This window comes from Erpetoichthys calabaricus, chromosome 5, assembly GCF_900747795.2.
Source record: "Erpetoichthys calabaricus chromosome 5, fErpCal1.3, whole genome shotgun sequence".
Classification (NCBI taxonomy): Eukaryota; Metazoa; Chordata; class Cladistia; order Polypteriformes; family Polypteridae; genus Erpetoichthys; species Erpetoichthys calabaricus.
Genome location: NC_041398.2, coordinates 75,471,328 through 75,486,972, shown reverse-complemented (window position 1 = coordinate 75,486,972; position 15,645 = coordinate 75,471,328).

Genomic DNA, 15,645 nt, shown 5'->3' with positions numbered 1-15,645 from the left:
AGTACACCATTTGGTTCAGTATATTTTTTTTCTTGTCTTCCTCCTCTAAACCTAGGTGCTTCTTATGGTCAGGTGCGTCTTATGGAGCGAAAAATATGGTAATTTTGACACGTTATATCAGGTTGTCAATAAGACATTTTGATTTGCATTAAAAGTGTAATTCATGTACTAAATTCTATACCAATATTAAAGTTAAAAAAAATTGAACTTGATTTGCTATTCTGACTAACCCAGCCTTTCTCCAAAATGAACTATTGTGTGTATACAGTGTAGCTGAGTTTACCAAAATTTACGAATGTTCTGCAGCTTTAGTCTGCTTCATGGGATTCTAGCAATAGCTTGACACATTTAATTGATTCCATAGACAAAATATCTTTGTTTTTTCGAAGTAAACCACTTCACACAAAATAGAGAAAAAACTGGTATTGAAAAGAAAAGAAAATAGTTCTGTTTAAGGCTTATATTTGGTTTGTTTCTTTGTTTTTTAATACAGTTGAGCCCTTTCTAAATGGTCAGGAAAACTATATACCTGTGCCACTTACAAACCAAAAGTGGGTCTTTCAGTCCATGCTAGCAATGAGACTAATTCTAAAAAACTGACTTAATTAACACAAGTTATCACTGATATAGCGGAGAAATTTCTATCTCATGTTAACTTAACAGGGATAAAACGCTATACCATAATCTATAGCCATGAGAGAAAATTGTATTCTATTCAAATTAAGCAAACACTAATATGAGTTTAACTTAAAACACTGACTTTCTAAGATATAGTACATATGAACTACATAAGCACTATTCCATGCCTGTGTAGATACATAGATAGAGATACACACAAACTATAGTCTGAGCCCAAACCAAAGTGACAGAAAAGGAATAAAGTTAAAAAGAAAAACATCTCACTTGGCAGTCAGACAGTCCTAGCAGAATTTCTTGACACACTTCTGCTGAATGATTTGTTGTCTAAAAGTCTTCAGCGTTAGTGTGTCAGAGAGAATATGTGCAGCATTGTTCATAATGGCACTCATTTTTGTTTTATTTCTCTCCTTTGATATGACCTCCAGGGTGTCCAGTGTATGTCCCATAACAGAGCCTGCCCTTTTTAATTAGCCTGTTGATTCGGTGGACCTCTCTTGAAGTGATGTTACCAGCTCAGCACACCACCTCACAGAAAATCACACTGGCCATCACAGAGTTATAGGAGATGTGAAGGATGTCATTACCCACATTAAAAGAAAGGTCTTCTAGGAAAAAAAGATTTTGCTCTTCCCTTTCTTATGTAGTTCCTCTGTGTTCTCAGACCAATCCAACCTGTCATTGATGAAGACCACAAGTACTTGTAGGAGTGCACCACCTCTACATCCATTCCTTGAATATTGACTCTACATAGAGGCTGTTTGGTGTGGCGCAAGTCAATAACTGCTTTTGCAAATGTTAAGTTGCAGACAGTTCTTTCTGCACCAAGAAACTTTGTCTCATCTCCAATATGTCTGAAAAATATGGACACAGTGTTTTCCTAAATTTTAGCGCATTTTATGTTGTCAGTAACTTAAATATTGATTGGTAAACAATGCAAAAAACATTTAAACTTGATATGAATATGACAGAAATTAGAAAACTTATCCCAGATCACCCCTCTGGTTATCCCAGCTTGCTCATCTGTTCAGCACCTCATCTATGTTCAGCTTGGCTCAATTAACACCCCCCAAGTTTGTATGCAAACTTAGAGTGGTGATCAATGACCAGCCGTCCTTCAGGAACCATGTTTGCTATAGTCTCTTGGTCCTGGCTTTGGTCTTGTCATGTCTGGACTACTCTAACTCTCTGTTAGCAGGTTTACCGGTATGTGTCACATAGCCGCTGCAAATGATTTTTTACCTTCTCTTTGCTAGATCAGCTTCAGGCTTGTTGCTGCTGCCTTGCCGTGTGATCTGCATCTCGCACGGCGCATCGAACATTTAAAAGCCTGTACTGCAGCTATCCTTTTGTCTCACTGTCTTGTCTCTCCTCCCCGCCCAGACATCCTCTGCTCCTGTTGGGACTCCCGCTCCTGAGGCGCACCCTATGAAGAGGAAGATTTTTCTATTCTTTTAATTGAGAAACGGAGCTGTGCCCTCCAGGTACACATGGAGCCCGAATTACTCCTGAAAGAGACTTATGTTTGTTTGAAGTGTTTAAATAAAGTTTTTGTCTCTAGAATGTCCTGAGTGTATCTGTGCAACTTTGTGACAAAAGCGTGACAATTTATATATATATATATATATATATATATATATATATATATATATATATATATATATATATATATATATATATATACTAGTCATTAAGCCCGTTACAATAACAGGCACTAGAACAATAGTGCATAAACATTAGTAGGAACAGTCTATATTAAATGGCAAGGGACTTTGACCTCATTCTTTTTGTTGGTCGTATTTTTCTTTGTCTTTCAGCCTTTCTTTTGTTGATGTTTACTTGCTGAGCTGACCGTTCTTCGTGGGCTGCCGCCGTGTATTGTGTGTCTTTAATTTTCTGTGACAGTAATACTGTCTTGTACGTCCGCTGGCTTGTACGTCTGTAATATACCTTTAATTTTCTCTGGCGGTAATGCAGGCATGCGCGTCGGTAATATGCCTTTAATTTTCTCTGACAGTAATACTGGCTTGTATGTGGCTGTAATATGCGTCACTGTATTGTGTACCATTAATTTCCTCTCGCAGTAATACTGGTTTGTATTTCCGTAAAACGCCTGTAACTTTCTCTGACAGTAATATCGTGCATCGCACCATGCCCCGCACATGCGCACTTCACCAGAAGACACACACACACGGACACCTGGACGCACACAAGGATTTTAGTAAAGAGGATATATATATATATATCCCACTAGGGGGCGTACTGCCACCCTAACCTAGACACAGACAGACAGGCAGGAGACAAGTTTTGCCACACATCACATGTTTATTTACAGTTTCTTACCAGTCAACAATACCCATAAGCACAATGCACCAACTCTAACACCTTTCAGTCCCTTCTGCCGCCAGTCCTTCTCCCTCCACTCCTCTTCAGGCTGTGTCTTCTCCTCCCGACTCTGGCCCCTTATGGAGTGAGGCGGCTCCTTTTTATAAGGCACCTGGATGGACTCCAGATGCCTAACGAGCTTCTTCCGGCCACACGTCCGGTTATGGCGGAAGCGTGACCAAATAAGGCCCTGGAAAGGTCCATGCGATCCCTGGTGGTGGCCACGGGTTCCAACAGGTTTGAGCCTCCATGCCTATAACCCGTGGTCCCACTGAAGATCAAGGGGGCTGCCCTCTATCAAACCAGGGAAGAAACTGTCCCAACAATATTCTTTTATTCTTTTCCCTAGTCCTTCCACACTTTGGGCGTCCAGGCCGGGTAAGGGCCCCGGCCATTCGCCACAATATATATATAAATATATAAATATATATATATATATATATATATATATATATATATATATATATATATATATATATAAACACACTAGGGGGTTCCCCCCTGCTTGCTTCGCTTGCCACCCCCCTGGCCTGTGCTAGGTGCCAGCCACTTTGTGTCTCTGCCACTCGCATTGTGAAGAGGGTGGCTGAACATACCCCAAGGAGACGCGGTCACTCCTCCGAAACCCCTTCTTAAATGGTGATACAATGGGAAACAAATGCAGTTTTTTTTTTTTCCTCCTGTTTGCTTGATCAGTTGCTGGCTTGCTGTTTCTGCTGTGCCACATGATCTGCATCTCGCATGGTGCCTCGAAAATTTAAGCCTGTACAGCAGCTGTCCTACTCTTTGTCTTTTATTTCTGGTGTGGTTAAATCTTTTGGCACAAAGTCTTGTCTCGCAGGATACGAGTTCTTGATATTTTTTAGTTTATATCTGAAAATCTAACAACATCACATTAAAGTTCGATGAATTCTGAAAAGAATGATACCAAACATATATATGTAGGTTTTAAAATAAGCCCAATTTAAAATGTGACAAAAAACGTGATATAAAACCGTCACATAAAATTGTTGCACAAATTCGTTGCACTTTTAGGCTTAGGATTTTATATATAGAGAGTAGATATGTGTGTGTACAGAGTCACTTTTGAGGTTCTATGATCCTTCTCAGTCACTCAGGTCTGCTGTGGAATCCCCATCTCTGCATGGTAATAAATCTCTGTCCAGACTCTTTTCTTGTGTAGCTCCTAGCTAGTAGGACGATCTGCTCACATCCATTCAGAATATTGACTCCATCAATCTGTTTAAGAAAACTTTGGAAACACTCTTATTCTGTGAATTTCAGTCTAACTAATATTAGTTGTTAGGTTTTTATTACATAGGAATTATAGCTGACTTTAATTTTTTTTCTGAGCTCTCCACTTATGATGATCAGTTTTGCTACCTTATCCTGTAATTCCTAAAAGTGCACAGACTGATGTTACTTGATCATGCTGATTTCTTTTGTAAGTTGCTTTGGATAAAAGAGTCTACTAAGAAAATAAATTGAACTGAAATGTGTCAAGCTTCATGTTCATGTTGACCTCATGCTGACCTCACTGTCATTATGTTGGAATAGGAAAGGAAGGCAGAAGGCAATGATTTCACAGAGGAAATTGGCCAGAAGAATTTCAAAGGCTAATTTCCATAAAGAAAACCTTATAATCAGTCCAATTTCTGTACATGCTTTAATACGAATTATTTTTAATAAGCTTTATTTCAAATATAATTGAATAGGAACTGGGATTCTTCCTAGGTGCAGCAGGTCTAAATCATAGATTAGGCTGAAAGAAAAATACTTTTTTTTGCAGATACATAAATAGTTCTATTAAAATTTGTTAAGACAGATGGACTGCAGGAAAATTATGGATGGGTTAGCCATAGTGTGTGATACTTAAGGCTATGGCGAGTAACAATAACTTACAGTGTGTGCAAAGAATAGCTAGATTGAGAGGTAATGGCTTGATTTCCATTGCAATTGACCTTTCCTTAAGCCTCAAATTTCTGAATTTGATATCAGCTACTCAAAATGGAGCAGCATGTTAAGAAGATGATTCTTTTAGTCTCTGGACACAGCCTCCAAATATGACATTGTTTACCGGATAGCTGGAGGCACTGGTATCTTTAGATATTGGAGAACAATTACTGAGGTGTAGAGTGCGTATCTCCTTTCCTCCACTTGTAAATACAATTGTGCTTTTAAGCATCAAGGAGCAAATGAAATGTGATAAACAAAGCCACCAATTACGCTTTTCCCCGTTTGAAGAATGCTCTTGAGTCACATTTAAGTAAAGATACCAATAAATTATAATTCCAGACATTTTCATTTAAGTACTTTAGACAAATAAAATTCAAAACATGTCATCAAGAAAGTATTTATTTTCTCATTGATTCCTTCTTCAGATTTGAAATGGGGCTATCACTGAATAAAACTGCCCTTTAGTAGTACTAGACATTACACTGTAACATGAAAACCTCTTTGACAGAGTTTACTTGCTTTCTCCTTAAATCTGTATCCTTTAAATTACACATTCATTTCAAATGTATTTCTAATAATAAAATTAATTTAAAATGTTTGCTTATTATAATTATCATTAGGGGAGCATAATGCTGTCGCCTCATGTATTCTGGGTTTAGTTTCAACAGCTTGTCATGGTCTAGGTGGAGGTTGCACATCTACCTTTGTTTGCAAGAGGTTTCATTTGGATGCTCCAGTTTTCTTCCCACAATCCCAAAGATACAGATTTGAGGTTAAGTTCTGAATATGAATTAGCCCAGTATAAGTGCGGGTGTGTGCATTTCAGAGCCATTTGATAAGAGGGACTCCCTTGATAGGATTTGGTCTCTTTCTTGACTTGAAAGGATATATTTCAGGCATGTCAAACTCACTAGCATTGGTGGGCCGCTTTGACTGCCATACGTGCGTCAGCGGGCCGTACTGTAACAAATACCATTATACTATTATACAAAGTTACTGTAGCTTTCTTTTCAATACTGAAAACTTTAAAAAATGTAACACTTAAAGTTTAAAGTTTAAAGAAAAGCAATTTATTTCCATGCAGTCTCCATACACCAGTGTAGAATTAGAGTCTTAACCTCTTAGCTAGGTCCTTATTATATTACTAGGCTCACCCACCTTTTAAGGCGACCGACTTTTATGCTCAATCTGTGTGCGCTCCATGTGTACATCAGGCATGTAAGTGTAGGGAATGAGAACATCAAAGTGCCCATTCATAACATCTCCCGAAAACCTAAGTTTTTTTATCCCCTGGAGTGCCTGTCCAAACTTGGAGTGTAGAACTCCATAATAATATACTTGAAACTCATAGGGGAACAACTCTTCCGCTGCCATTAGCTCAGAAATGGTACCATAAGTTTGAGACTTTGACATTTCAGTGAGATACTGAAGCTCATTTGTATAAGAGATTCCTGACGGCATCATTGTAAATGGCTGAAACCTTGACCAATTACTTAAAACATGTCGTACAATGTCAGCCCGAATCTGTACCGCTAAAGACGGAGTTTCATGCACTAAATAAGCTATAGATGAGAATAAGCAAGCACCACCTCCCCTGATATTTACTACGCGGTGAGGCATTTGTACTCCATCAACATTAATTATTTCCAGAGACATAATTTTGTCTATTTTTCCAGCGCATCGCGCACAAAAGCAAGGGAACGATGGGAGCACCAGAACTCTGCTCACATCGCGTCGCTTCGTACCGCAAGCTGCAAGTAGTAAGTTTGTGATAAGCAGAATACCGCTACGCTTTGCACTCACGGGACGGAAGGACAATCCCGACCGCTTTTATATAGTGTCTTGATGATTGATATTCATTATATTATATTCATTGCTTATATAGGAGCCTTACAGTGTGAGATTTATTTCTTTTGTCCCAACACTTGGCATCTCTTGTTAGTAACCAGTTCGTCAATATCAGGCTTGAAATCTTGTGCAGCTGCAACTTTTATGAGGGATGAAAGGTGCTTGACGGTAAGTCTTGAGCGATGTGGGGTTTTGGTAGCTTTCATTAACAAAAACAATTGCTCACAAAGGTAAGTGCTTCCGAACATTGACAGTACTCTCGATGCCAACTTACGGATCTGCACATACGAGGGTGGCAGGTAAGTATACAAGCCTGGCACACCAACTTCGTTGTATTTTGCCTTCAGAATAGAATCTGACTGCACTTCAATCAATTCCATTTGGATATTCTCAGGCGCATTCTCAACGTTGTAAGAGAACAGTGCAATGCCCTGCACGTTTGTGTTAACTGAAATCACGAAAATGCTCACTGAATTCATTGCTCAGTAATTCAAGTTGGAAAACAAATCCTCCAAAAATCAAATTTTACTTTACTAAGTTTACTTCAAAGTTTATATTGTAAAATAAGACGATATGCAAAAAGCCACCTGACCTACAATAATTTTACAAACTCAAAATCACAAAAATATGTTAATAAACAACTCACCAACTTCTCGCGTCCACTTCAGATCTTCAGCTGTAGTCTGCACTAACTGTTCGTTACAATACTAGCACAAAATTACATGAAACTAGAGCAAAATGAGAGCAGTGAAAATATGCGGGCTATTACTACTCGTGATGGTCAGTTCTGCCCAGTGGCCAGTCACAGCAGCCCAGTCAGTAGTGTAGCCTTAGCAGGGGCGGCTCTAGGCTCGTGGCGGCCCTGGGCAGAGAAAGAATCGGTGGCCCCTTCGCCTGGCAATGTCAATACGGTATCTTATGCACGGCGGATGGCCACATCCGTTGCGGAAACTGCATAGCCGCCTCGTGCTCATGACACGCTTCTATATACGCGTGTCCGTAACTTGAAAACCAAGTGGCGGCCCATGATATTCTCATTACGGCAAAACATTATAATACTACATATAGCTTACTGCTCCGACTCTAGCGACATTTGTAAATACAGCGTACTAATTAACAAGAAACAGAATGTTTTTCGGCCACATTGCCATCAGCTGTGTCGTTATGTTCTCTTTCTGTTTTATATTCAATATATATTGGCGTGGCGGCCCCTGGGATTTGGCAGCACTGTGCAGGTTCACAGTTTGCACATGCCTAAGGCCACCCCTGCTGCAGCCTAGCACTTCAGTTGTGATGCTGCGGCTCATTAACTTTGGACAAGGCTCGTGGCTATACTAGCAGATGACGTTTCCGGTACCATAATGCCATGGGAAAACGCGCTTTTGTCAGAAGGCAGAAGTAAGAAAAGTCAATAAGTAACACCGAAGATGCAGAATGATTCAATCACAAACGATAGTAATCATTTTGTACAAGTTCAGTGCTAACTAGGATCTGTCATGCGGGCCGCACAGATTTCTGTTGCGGGCTGCATGCGGCCCGGGGGCCGCGTGTTTGACATGCATGCTGTATTTGGTGTTTTTCAAGTCAAAGTTATTTTTTGCCAGGGAAGACAGAGTGACTGGTGATGTAACTCGGGAGCCTTTTATTGACAATGTAGAAAAGTCACACTGTCAATATTTTCACATTACTTTGCATAGCAAATAAACTATTTGCACCAAAGACAAGACTTTTCTGTTAACAACTGTAAACAAAATATGACATGAGCTGCTAGCCCATTGTGAAAGGACAGAAAGATGGTCAAAGAGACAAATACTGATAATATACAGTGGCAGTAAGAGAACGTGGGCACAACAAAATGAAAAAGAATACAGTGCACCAATTTTTAGTGTGCAAGCAGCTCAGTCTCCAAAAATGGTTGTGTGGACAGTGTTATGCTGCTCATGTCACAGCATCTCCTCAGGTCATTCTAACTACTGGTAAATAAAGCAGTGGAAAACTGGAGAATCACACAATAAACACAAAAGGAAGCTTTATTAAAGTTTCCTTTACATAGTTTCAGATTTCAGATATAGTTGCAAGATAAGCCCAGTACAAATCATGATATTGTCTCTGTTGTCAGTTCAATTTATAACCTCCTTGGATTCTTAGCACCAGCTATACTGCCTGCAAAGCTAATATTCAGAGACTTGTGCAAAGAAAAATATGGATGGGATGAAGAATTGGAAGTCAAGCATGTTCAGAAATTGAAAAAAATGGATGGATGACTTACAGTTCTAATCTATAATGTGAACAGATGTATTAAAACATTGAAGCAATGTTCTATTTGTTTGTTACCATACAAATAGTTTCTACTCCCTGTATTATTTTATGTGGCCAGCTGATTGAAATATGTTGTTTTGCTTTTCACTTAAAAATAATGAAACTGTTTGCTGCCCCTTGGCCATGCAACCCTGGAGTTTTATTGATTTTTTTTTGGTTGAAAACAAATGCTAACATTTAAAGAGAAAATATATATAAACAATTTATTCTGTGTGCCAAGAAAGGATTTAGCTGTATGTTCAGTTAAACTATATTAAGTAATCTGCAGCTTTTAGAGGTTGGGCAGTATGGATGCATTATCAGAATGCCAATCTGATGAGCCATTAGTGAGAACAAAAGGATCCAAACAACCTAGTGTTAGGATGTTATTTCAACATAGTTGGTTAATCTTACTTTCCTGTTTTTTTAGAGTGGAAGATTTGGTCAGCGAATTTATGTGCTGGTTAACAAGACGCCCGTCAATGGTCACTTAATTTAAATTGAATCTAAATATCTTGACTACCCTAATTGTATCCTTCGATCTAAACAGACAAACAAAATTTCTTGCATGTACAGTATGTCTAAAAAAGTATCATTTTTATGATTTCTATATCATTTCTTCTGTTGTTGTAAGACCTCAAAATTCAGATAGCGAATTCTGGAAAAAGAAGATACAATAGCTATAAAATACATAATACTCCCTAAGCAGAACATAGATCAGGTTTCCCTGATCTGATTTGGGCGAAGAGAAAGCTAGTAATGAATCCAAGCAAAAGAACTTGAGAGTGCAATGTCTGAGATATAATACAGCTTTCAACAAGCACATGAAAGTTTAGCCAAGCTGGTCTGTACTGTGAAGAGACATGTCTACAGCCTCACATAGACTACACCAGGAGAAAGACATTTTTCCAAAATTACTTTTGGTCAGATTAGGCAAACTGAACATGTTTAATTGTTCTACAAATATACAGTGCTACATAGTGAAAACCAATATAAAGTATCACTAAGTAAAATGCACATATGAACTGTATATATAGGAACCAACCAATAGGGGGCAACCTACACTCCAAACCCAGAATACAACAATGTCTCTGATTCAAAAATACTATTATCTCAACAAAAATATTTCAAAATGCAGGTTCTCTTCTCCTTGTCATCGTTCTCCTCTTCTCTAGGGGCCTCATGTATAAATGGTGTATATGCACAAAAATGTTGCGTAGTCCCGTTTCCACGCTCAAATCGCGATGTATAAAACCTAAACTTGGAGTAAAGCCACACATATTTTCACGCTAGCTCAAACCCTGATGTACGGAAGTTCTCTGCTTGGTTTTGCAAACTGGCGGCACCCAGCGTCAAAGCAGTGCTTTTTTTCAAGTGTGGTTTCCCTTCTTTTTCAGATGCACATCCCTGACACGGCTTTAGCGTTGTTCCTCTCAATGCACCACTCAGACTATTTATCCCACTGTATCTGAGTGTGAAATCACAGCTCTACAGCAGCTGATCGTAAAGAGAATTATCGGTATACAGCATCAAGCACACGCTGCCTCAGCCATGCGCACTGTCTATTGAACTGCTCTCATACTGCAAACACTTCAGAGCCTTTCCTGTAGGGACATCACGGTTCAGAACACAGTTTCATCCCAAGAACTATAAATGTACTCACTCAGTCCATCAAGTGCTCCTTGTAGAACTGTTATGTACTTATTAGTATAATTACCACACTGTAAACTTGCGATACAGTTATAATATTGCACATCCTGATCCACTTTATAAAGTGTGTATTTACATGTGATGACAATATCACTTTTAAGATGAAATGCAGCAAAATATGTTTATTACATTATACAGATACAATGTTAACATCGTTTAAATAATCTGTATTGTTAATAATTAAACATGTGAGGACACGGTGTCACAGTGCTAGCTAGTTCAGGGATTGTTCCTGCCTTGCACTGTATTCTTGCTGGGGCTGGCGTAACACTGGAAGGATAGATGGATAGAATAATTAAACATGTACTACAAAGATATTTCAACGTTCCTTAAAAGTTTTGAAGAATTGGCGTTCTAAGCTTACAGATGGCTTAACATCTATTACAGAGCTGATTGTATGGCGATTGGTTACTTAGAGAAAGAAAAGGAAGGACAGGAACTGGAGGTTAGTACGTTTGAAAGAGACAGTACTGCTGTAATAAATTATTCAATCAAAGGTCAAGCACAGCGCAGCAAGCATCTTGCGGGGGGGCAGGAACAATCTCTGGACAGGGCGCCGGCTCGTCACTATCACTGCGCCACCATGTTCCCATGTTTAATAACATGCTTTAACTCCTATCATCATGAAAATGATATCAAGTATACATCTCAGTATTTTAATTATTCAGAGAGCTGTAATATCACGAATGTAATGGATTGTGTGTCCAGTTGGAGGAAGAGAAAGCCCATTTAAGAAGCACATAGTGATTCACACACATACAGCACATAGAAGAACACATACAAAACAAAGCATTTAATGTGCTACTTTAGTTACGATGGGATTTGAGAAACTAGTGAATTAAATGATTTATAGATGAAGTGTATGATGTTCTACTTTAATGACAAAATAAACTACGTGATTAAAGTGGAAATTTTGAGATTAAAGTTGACATTTCAAGCTTTTTTCTCACTGTGTCCCTATTTTTTTTCTTTGCTCTGTACCCTAATAAGCTTTCATATGACACTCAGATGGTGGGCTACGACTTGCCTTTTCTTGGCGACTTTGATACCTGCCAACTTCTTTTTTTATTTCGGGCACTGTGCAACTCTGACACTCTATGTCACTTGATTAACTTCCTTTTGTTATTTATACCACTGTTTAAACCAACAAATAGTAAGTTTTTCCTTGCCTCCACTTGGTATTCGCTAAAATTCTTATATTTTCCGGCGTGCTTTTGCCATTGCCTTTTCACAGAACACTGAGTTTAAGAGCTATTTATATTGATTTGCATATTCAAAGAGGCGTAATTCTAGGAGGAGTTTAGGTGGGCAGTAGGCGCGTGCACGGTCATTACTTTTCACGCTCAACGGGATTTATGGAGCGAAAGAACATGGAAGTTGGCGAACGCACAGATTTATGCATCTGGATTTTTTTGTGCATACACACATTTTGTCCTTACGCCATGTTTTAGTGTGAATTCTACGCACAGCTTTATGCATGAGGCCCCAGGTGAGCTTTGTCTTTACTCCACTCTTGACTCAGACTCATCTAACAGAGAAAGATAGACTTGTTTTAAAACTGTAACTGGGAAAAACTCACAGGCACATCTCAAAAGCTCTTCATGGTCAGACAAATGAGAGTAGAAAACTATCACTCAAGTGCTCCCTCCAAAAGAGCAGCCTGACCCAGCTAATTTCCTATGCAACCTTGTGACAAGTCAGACCCGGAATGTACAACCAGGTGCAAATGTGGTTTACTTCATAGTTTTCATATCAGTATTCAATAAGCAGCAAATGTTTCAATTTTATTCTTAGTGTATAATACATTTCAATATCTTTTAATAATCAGAGAGAGATGAGAATTTTTTTAAGTGTAGGGTGAAATAATGAAGAAGTATTCATCAGAACATTGTGGCTGATTTTAAAAAAGGATACAAATATACTTTAGTGAGCTAAAAGCTAGCACACTGGAGGACTAATAGTGTATTTATATCAAGGACTTATACTGTATTTAATTTATTTTTATATGAGCAACAACTTATTCTCAGAATAACACCTAATTAACAGAATGTCTGACATTACCTACTGGCAGCACAAACTATTGAAATGAATACTAACTGACCTCTAATTAAGAAACTAATAATCCCTGTACCTCATAGTTTAAGCATCTCACATTTTTAAATATAAAGAATTCATATACAAAGCAATTCTAGTATAGTAAAATGCAGTTATTACTTTGTACCATTCTGCCAAAAACAGCAAGACAGAAAGTACATGTTTAAATCTTGGCTTCAAAAAAGTGTCTTTTGTTTATGACATATCCTTTGCAATGAAGCCAAGAAACAGGCTTAGTGAAAGTTTAAATAGGGTTACAGTATGAGTCAGTCAGAACAAAAAATATGCTGGACAGCCATGTGTACCTCTGCAAAGGGTCAAGCATTGGGTATGATGTGTTATGTTTAACAGACACAGAAGTGAATCATGTAGCTCAGCAACAGTGTTAAATTAGTGCGATACAAGAATTTTTCATGCAGATTAGATAGATAGATAGATAGATAGATAGATAGATAGATAGATAGATAGATAGATAGATAGATAGATAGATAGATAGATAGATAGATAGATAGATAGATAGATAGATAGATAGATAGATACTTTATTAATCCCCAAGGGGAAATTCACATTAAAAGAAAATTCAGATTAAAAGAAACAGAACATTTAATTTGTGAATTAGGCTGCATTAGAGAGAGCACTAGCAGAAAATAGATTTTCTAATGCCTTCAATACATTTTAAATACAGGTTGAAGCCTTTATTCAAGGTGATTTACAACATTGGAGATACATATCATTTGTTTTTCCAATTGGTCACAGTGTCTGTAGCAGGATTTGAACCCATAACCTTATTATTATTATTATTATTACTAATCCCTGTGGTATCATACTGAAACAGACAGACCAGGCCAAAGGTCCTTATCAAAGGTCTCCAGATGACCCAGGGGATATCCAAAGCACTCTTAGGCCATCTGAGAGATGTAACACACCTCTAGGAAGCATCCTAAGTAAATGTCCATTTATGCTCACAATTTAGTTCTTTTGATTGCCACCTAGAGCTTATTACCATAGATGAAATGTGGGATGTAGACCTACTGGTATAGTATTTACTTGACATAAATAATTACTTTCTGCTTTATCTCCTTAAGTCTGGTTGCTTGCAAATTTGCTGTTGCTGTACAAATTAATTTCTCATTCACACTATCTCATAGCTCTTACTCATGAAAACAAACCTGAGATACTTACACTCTCCTTGGGGTGAGTGCTCAAAGACAAAATAAAATATTTGTATACACCAAACTTCCATAACATTAAAAACACCTGCCAAATATTATGTAGGCCCGACCTGTCAAATGATGGACACTACAAGACGTATCTGGCACCAAGACGTTAGCAGCAGATCCTTCAAGTCCTGTAAGTTGCTAGGTGCATTTTCCAGCACATCCCAATGATGACCAATTAAATAAACTAGAAATAAAAGAGTGAATGGAGTTTATAAAAAAAATGAACAACAAGGTTTAAATCCACATGGATTTGGTCTCGTCCTTCCATTACAGTATATGCAAGTATATACTGTATAATCATGAGTGGCAGAAAAAAGGCTCAGAAAGAAACAGAAAAGACAGCTAAAGCTTCATCCAAGCCTAAACAGGCCTCAGGTTCAAGGAATGGCCTACCAGAGACCTGACCTGCAACAGATAGACTAAAGCACAGATCTCCAGGTACCAGATGCTGCAGCATCACCTCCAGCCGAGAGTGAAAGTGCAAGTGAGTCGGTACAGGAGAACTCGCCTATTCCAGAAGGATCATTGAAACTGAAAATGGCCTTAATTTCCATGCTGTCAACTGTCCACTGCAAGTCAGCAGCACCAACTCTGACTGGGCTTGCTACTCCATCCACGGAGCATGGAGATGACCGAAACAAACAGTCTATATATATATATAGTAACATAGGCGCTATATAGGCACATGACCCGACACTGATAGACACAGAGACACGTATGAAACAACACAAGACTTTTATTTTCTTCACCCATGGGCGCACGTTTTCTCCATGACCCACAGGTAATACACAGTCCAACAAGCACTATTACAACACACCAACAGTTTTCTTCCTTTTACCACCACTCCTCCTCAAGCGTAGTCCTCCTCCTCCCATCTCTGGCTCCTGAGCGGTGGTGGCTGGCCCTTTTATAGCCCACCTGGAAGTGTTCCAGGTGCTTGACCACCTGGACCTAATTGCACTTCCGGGTGGGGCTGAAGATTCATCCAGCCGGGCTGCTGACTCCATGCAGCTCCCTCTAGCGGCCATCCGAGCCCCCAGCCAGGCTGTGGAGGACCCCATCTCCTATGGAGCCATGCGACAGGCTGTGGGATCACTGTCCGCCAGGGAGGCGGATACCAACAATCCCAGGAGAGGGATTGAGCTGTCCATGGTTGCTCCCCCGGAACAGATGCAGCAGGGGCGTCCCTGCCGGGCATGGGAACCGGCTGTCCGCCACTATATATATATATATATATATATATATATATATATATATATATATATATATATATATTATTAAAAAAAATCTTGGGAGGGAGACGAGATCTGATCTTTTCAGAAGACAATTTGATGTCCTGTGAGAGACAAGGCAGTCCTGCAAGACAAGGCAGTGAGATAACATTTAAAACAAGTTCACGGACATCTAACCTAGCAGTTGTTGGAATGCTTTTGGCAGACACACTTCATGTGTTCCCAGCTCCTAAAACAACGACAAGCGACAAGCAGAACATGCAGCT